The following is a 6,069-nucleotide window of genomic DNA, read 5'->3' as shown; positions in this document are numbered from 1 at the left end:
AAATCAGTGCAAGTTACCAACAACAAGTATCTGTGTCAAGAACAGTATAAGGGTGTTATGGCACAGAAAGCATTGACTAGGAGCCTCTGCATTGGCTGGGAATTGAACCCAGGTCTCCTGCATGGGAGGCAGGAATTCTACCATTGAACCACCAATGCTTGATGTTAAACAGAAGGTGCTGGACACCAACATTTATAGATCAGCAGCACAAATAACCTGACCCACTGGGCTCCTCACAGGGTCCTTTCAAAAGCCTCCTGGTTGCAGTGCAATGGTTGCTTTGCACAACTGCTGGACATCTGTCTGCTCCCTTCAGCATGTGCCTCCCTGGGCCTTCTGCATTACTTACAGGAGCCCAGGGAGAGGTCCTTGCTGCGTTCATCTGAAGTCAAGTAGAAGACAGGGGAGATGTGCATTTTTTTTGGCTAACTAAATAAGATATATGTAGAGCACAAGCTTTCGCGGGTTCACTTCATCAGATACTGTGAAAGGACAAGTGTAGAGCAGTGTGTAAAGTGGAGTGACTCATACATCTATATATGTATGCTGTAGGGCATGTACTATCTTTTCTGGGGCTACAGTATTGGAAGATGAAAAAGAGTGGAAGTGCTTGATGTATGGGCTACATCATACATATACATACAAACACATACATTTACACACATATATATATGTATATGAATATATATATATATGTATATGTATATATACGTACACATACATACATACACACTTTGGCTAGCGTGTATATATGTATGCACCTCAGGGGGTCACATCTAGTCCAACCCCCTGCTCCAAGCAGGACCAGCCCCAACTACATCATCCCAGACAAGGCTTTGTCTAGCCAGGTCTTCAAAACCTCCAAGGACGGAGACTCCACCACCTCTCTGGGGAGCCTGGTCCAGTGCTTCACCACCCTCCTACTACCCTGTATGTGTGTGTGTGTGTGTGTGTGTGTGTGTATGCGCATGCGCACACACACAGTGTGTACACATTGTGTGTGTGTATACCCCCCCACACACACACACATGGTGTATACATACACAGTGTATACATACTTTATCTATATGCAAACACACATACATATGTACATATATATACACACATTAACCAAAGTGTATATATAGATGTATGATGTAGTTCACTTCGTCAAATGCCCAGACCACACTATGGTGCTTCCATGGTTTATCATCATCCAACACTGCTGGCCCAGAAGAGATAGTACATGACCTACAGCAAACCCAGTAGCTTTTGGTTATTTGATCCTTTCTCATAGAGTGGTCCACTAAACCAGGGGATTAACACCCTGTCTGAACTTCTGGAGGGAACAGATGGTGGAAATGGTATTAGCATGTGATAGTGGCCTTTTCAGAGTAATTTATTCTACTGATTGTAGGTAGCAAGCATGTACGGGTGTGTGATTTCACATACACACACCCACACCCACTGAGACCTGTATTTGCTCAGCTTTTTTCTAATTAAGCCACTTGTTTAGGAACCTGAATCTATGTGCAGGCACCTGATTTAGGCCCCCAAAGTTTGACAACTGCGGCCTTCATGTTTGTGGTGTGCTCTTAAGTTTTCGCAGTTATGGTGTGTAGAGCTAAAGCACTGTCTGCCCTACTTTCTTTACTGTCAGTACTTATGGTCTGCTAGTAAGAAAGTTCCCAAAGGCTCAGGGTTGCTGCAAATAATTTGTGATGGGACCTTATTAAACTGCGTAATAGGTGCTTTCTAATCTGGAAGGTGGACAGAGCTGTAGAGCAACATCAGCTCTCACTGCACTGTGCTTTCACTGTTAGCCAAGCTAATTTCACTGTTAAAGCTGTTCCCAGTGATTGCTTCTTCTTGTGTCTTCCAGCAGGCACAAGGAGTAGAGAAGAGGCAGTCAACCCAAATGTACCAGCATATGCCCTTCTGTGTGCCTCCAAGGATAGGTTTAACACTGAAGGTGTGTTCAAATAAACATATAAAACACGTGCACATGCACATGTGTATACACATACACACACACATATACAGTAGCCTCTTTGGCTCCATTCCTGCAGCCACTCTCTGCTTTCCTGGACAAAAAGCAGACAACTGGTTTCTCCTGGGACAAAGACTTTTATCTTGGGATCTTACAGAAATACCCCTCTTTGGTCCACTTCAAGTACCCGCTTAGCCAGGGTTTGAATGGGACTCAGCTTGTGAGCCCATAGAAAGAGGGAAGGAAATTTGAGCACTGTGATCTCAGTGCCAGCCAGGGCCCCAGCTGTGAGCCAGCTTCGTAGGCAGCCTGCCTGCCTTGGCACCTGAGTTGTCTGCACAGTAATGTAGTTAAAACAGGCTTAGTAACCCTGGCGACAGAACAGGTTTCACACCCCACCCCGGGGGATGCATCTGTGTGCCTGTAACACCACACAGTTGATGTCACATGGACGGGACCTCCCAATGGTGTCTCTGTGCTGGATCTGTGCTGCCGTTCTTCCTTCCAGCACTCTGGGCCTTGGGGTACCCCAGAGTGTCCTGCTCCAGGGACTGCTGTTCGCACCTATTCAGCAGACTCTCTGCTCTGCATTGAGGCATTATGCCAGCGGTTCTCAACCGGGTGCCACAGAGATTCTTTCAAGGATGTTGCAGGGTGCCATGCCATGTTAGCCTTGGTAGGTGTGCAAACATGGTTCACAAGATAAACCTATTTCATCCCCACCCCTGCTCCCGACTGTGCCACGCTCCCTCCCTCACTGCTAGGGCCTCAATCTGCACCGCCCCCACAGTGGTGAGGGAGGCAGTGGGGTTGGGGTTGGGGCTGGGGCAGGTGCTGCACAGCTGGGGCAGGGCACGGGACAGAGAACCACAAGGAGCTTGTCCAGGGGGAGTCTGGCACGGGGAGGGGGTGGTGGCTCCCACTGCTGCACACACCCCTGTAGGGGCATGGGGGGGCATGTGCCCCCAGATCTGCATGTGGGGTGAGAGCAGGCTGCTGCTGCAGGCTGGGGCTGGGCTCTTCCCAGCAGGGGGGCTGGGCCTCGCTGCACTCAGGGTGGGTGTCAGCGGCACTGGAAGAGGGCTATGGGGGGCTATGGTGAATTTTGGGGTAGTTGAAACCCCCCTGTAGCCTCCCTCCCAGTGCCGCTGCTGTCTGCCCTGAGTACAACCCAGCCCCACTCCCCACGCTGGGAAGAGCCCGGTGCAGCCCCGACCCCAGCCCACAGCGGCGGCCCGCTCTCGCCCCGAGGAGATCTGGGGGCACACACTCCCTATGCCCTCCCAGGGTGTGCGTAGCAGCAGGAGCTGCACCCTCTGGACAAGCTGCTTGTGGATCCGTACCGTGACCCACCATGGCTGTGCAGCACTTGCCCCAGCCCCAGCCCCTCTCCCTCCCTCACTGCTGTGTGCACGCCCCTCCCCACCCCTGCTGCAGTCACCAGACACCCACAGTTGGCTTGCCTTGTGGTCCTACCATTGCCCCGTGTTGGTGGGGGCTAAGCCTCATTAGCACCCCGCTTCCACCGCCTATAATTTTGCAACAGAAAAAGTTCGGTCTATTATTCTTCTGTCATGAAAAAAGAGCAAAAATTAAGAACTGGCATTTTCTAAGGGTGCCTTGAGTCTGTCCAGGGGATCCTTGAGTCTAAAAAGGTTGAGAACCACTATACTAGGCACAGGGTCTCGTACCTTGTGGTTGGGTCATGGTGGGTTTGTGTAGTTTAAGGAATAGGTTAGACAAGGAGTTGTATGGGATGGCCTGGATAGGGATGATCCTGCCTTAGGCAGGGGGTCGGTTCAGTCATCAGTGACACTCTCATAGTTACTGGCTGTGAAACCAGCACGGCTGAGAGTGGGGCTGGTCCGTTAGAGAAGTTTCACACCGGGTGGGTGTGAAACTAGTCAGTGCCAGAGGTCCCTTCCAGCCCTACTGTTCTGTGATTCCCCAGACGGCAGAGCTCAGGACAACCTGCCGCCAGTGACAAGACAGGAGAAGGAGACAGGGGAGGAAGAGGAGGGACAACAGAGACAGAGAGAGAACCGGGTTTATAGTGATCGGAGGAGCAGAATGCTGTCTCCCCTCCTCCGCTGAATGAATAATTCAGTTGAAACGTATAAAAAACACATTTCCAAGAACAATTGAAAATGAAACCCCATGAAAGCCAGAACAGAAACCATTTCATGTGAGTTTTAAAAATGCGTAGGTCTTCCAGAGAGGTTTCAGAGAATTGAGCAGCAGTTGGCAATGGCTCTGGGCTTCTTGCTAACACGTGTAATATGCCCAGAGCTCGATGCTCAGTTCAATCAGAGGTGTCACTGTCACCATCACTGGCTGTGAAACCAGCACAGCTGCATTTTCAGGCCATGGCATTTTTTAATTAGGTGGAAGGGGGCATGAATTTGTAACTGGCTGCGATTCATCCACTGAAAAGGACAGTAGTAGTACATCCCTCCAGCCATGGGAGGCTCTAGGAGTTTGAAAAGTGTGTGTGTGTGTAGTGGGGGTGGAGGGTGCAGATGCTATGGTTCATTGTCATATGTAACACAACACATATTTTTCTCTGGGTAAAAAGAATCTAGAAACTTTAGTAATATGCTAAGGACCTTGGGCTGTATTGTTCTGTTTCAGATTGATGCAGAAACAGATAAAACATTATTGAAATGAGTTAAAAGCAATCTGCAGGGTTGTGAAATAGGAGCTTCATGACCAGGAACAGCCAACAGACAGCAGCATGGCAGAACAAAGGCCAGCTTGGTTGGTGACACATCAATACCATTAAAAATGAGAGGATCGTTAACACCTGTGAAACGAAGAGTTTAGAAGAGATCAGGTAGATGATAATGAGCCATGAAGTCAATGGACTCTCTCACTGCTGCCTGAATAGAAATGCTGCTGCCACTGCCAGGCAATTGTTTTTAACACTTTGGATGGAGAAGGAATCAAAGGAGGGTACAAGGGCACTGTGCCGCCCCCCCCCCCGGATCTGCCCTTGCATCCAGCAGTATTTAAGAGCACATCCTTTCTATTTCACCCCAGCTCCATTTCAGAGAAGTCACTCTGTATCTACATCATCATCTGGGTGCCCAGAGGATGCACGGCACTGGAGAACTCAAGTGGCTTGCACATATTTAAAGAAACATACACCTTCCTGCCCCTGCCATGGCAATTATTTTGTGGCCGGGTGTGAGGAAGTGAAACCGAAGAGATGCCCTGCTCTGCAGCTCTGATGTCATCTGATAGTGGCTTCCCCCATTTGGACAAGCTGCTGGAAGGGGAAGGACTATAAAAACCCTGGGAACAGTGGCAGTAAGGGGGACAGCAGCCGAAGGGGAAGGAGTGCCTCCAAGAGCTCCACAGAGAAGCTGGGTGAGCGGTCCAAAGGCGGGAACTATGAAGCTGTGGAGAGACGGCAGCCGCACCACAACAAGAACTGTAGCCGACGGTCGGGAGCTGAAGCACGAAGGCTGCGAATATAAGCTGACCTGCTGCTTTGCTTGATCATATTGACTGGTGGCAGTTATTATTTTTTCCTTTTTGATTATTGACTAACACCGGTGGCTCGGGTGAGGCTATTAGGGGAAGGAGGAGGTCTCATAGGGGACCCACGGTAGGGTGGGGACCCCGGCGCCAGAGAGGACGCAGTATTTGGGGTGCACTGACCCCTGGCACCAGTGCCAGAGAGGGTGCAGTGCGAGACAGGGGCTGCGGAGAGCCCAGGCGCCTGTGAAGGCACAGAGTGAGACAGGGCCACAGAGAGCCTGAGCACCAGAGAGGGCGCAGAGTGAGACAGGGCTGCGGAGAGCCCGAGGACCGGGGGCCAAATTGAAACAAGGCCCGACACCGGAAAAGGCGAGCCTCAGAGTCAAACCGTGTTTGGTGGGTTTTGGACGGGGAGGCCTAGCTAGAGAAATACAGGGGTCAGGCCCATGTAGGCGAAAGATCCCAACATACAAAAAATACAATAGGCAGTCTCCCGCTTGCAAGAACATCAACAATAATTTCCATCAAGACATGGCAGGCGAGTAGAAGGCGGGACATAAGAGCTCCAAAGCAGACTCCAAGGGTGCCCCACGTAAGGCGCAGATTAACAGGAAAGA

At 50.4% G+C, this 6,069-nt stretch overlaps 1 non-coding gene across 1 annotated transcript; it reads right to left on the bottom strand.

Annotated features, from left to right (window-relative positions):
• Positions 1 to 87: 87 nt before the first annotated feature.
• On the bottom strand, positions 88 to 158 carry TRNAG-CCC. Its single transcript has one exon. It is a non-coding gene; the product is annotated as a tRNA-Gly (tRNA).
• Positions 159 to 6,069: the final 5,911 nt, after the last annotated feature.

The sequence above is a fragment of the Alligator sinensis genome, unplaced genomic scaffold (genome assembly GCF_000455745.1).
Source record: "Alligator sinensis unplaced genomic scaffold, ASM45574v1 scaffold650_1, whole genome shotgun sequence".
NCBI classification, from domain to species: Eukaryota; Metazoa; Chordata; order Crocodylia; family Alligatoridae; genus Alligator; species Alligator sinensis.
Note: the sequence above shows the minus strand (reverse complement) of the source record. Positions and strands in the feature narration are given on the sequence as shown.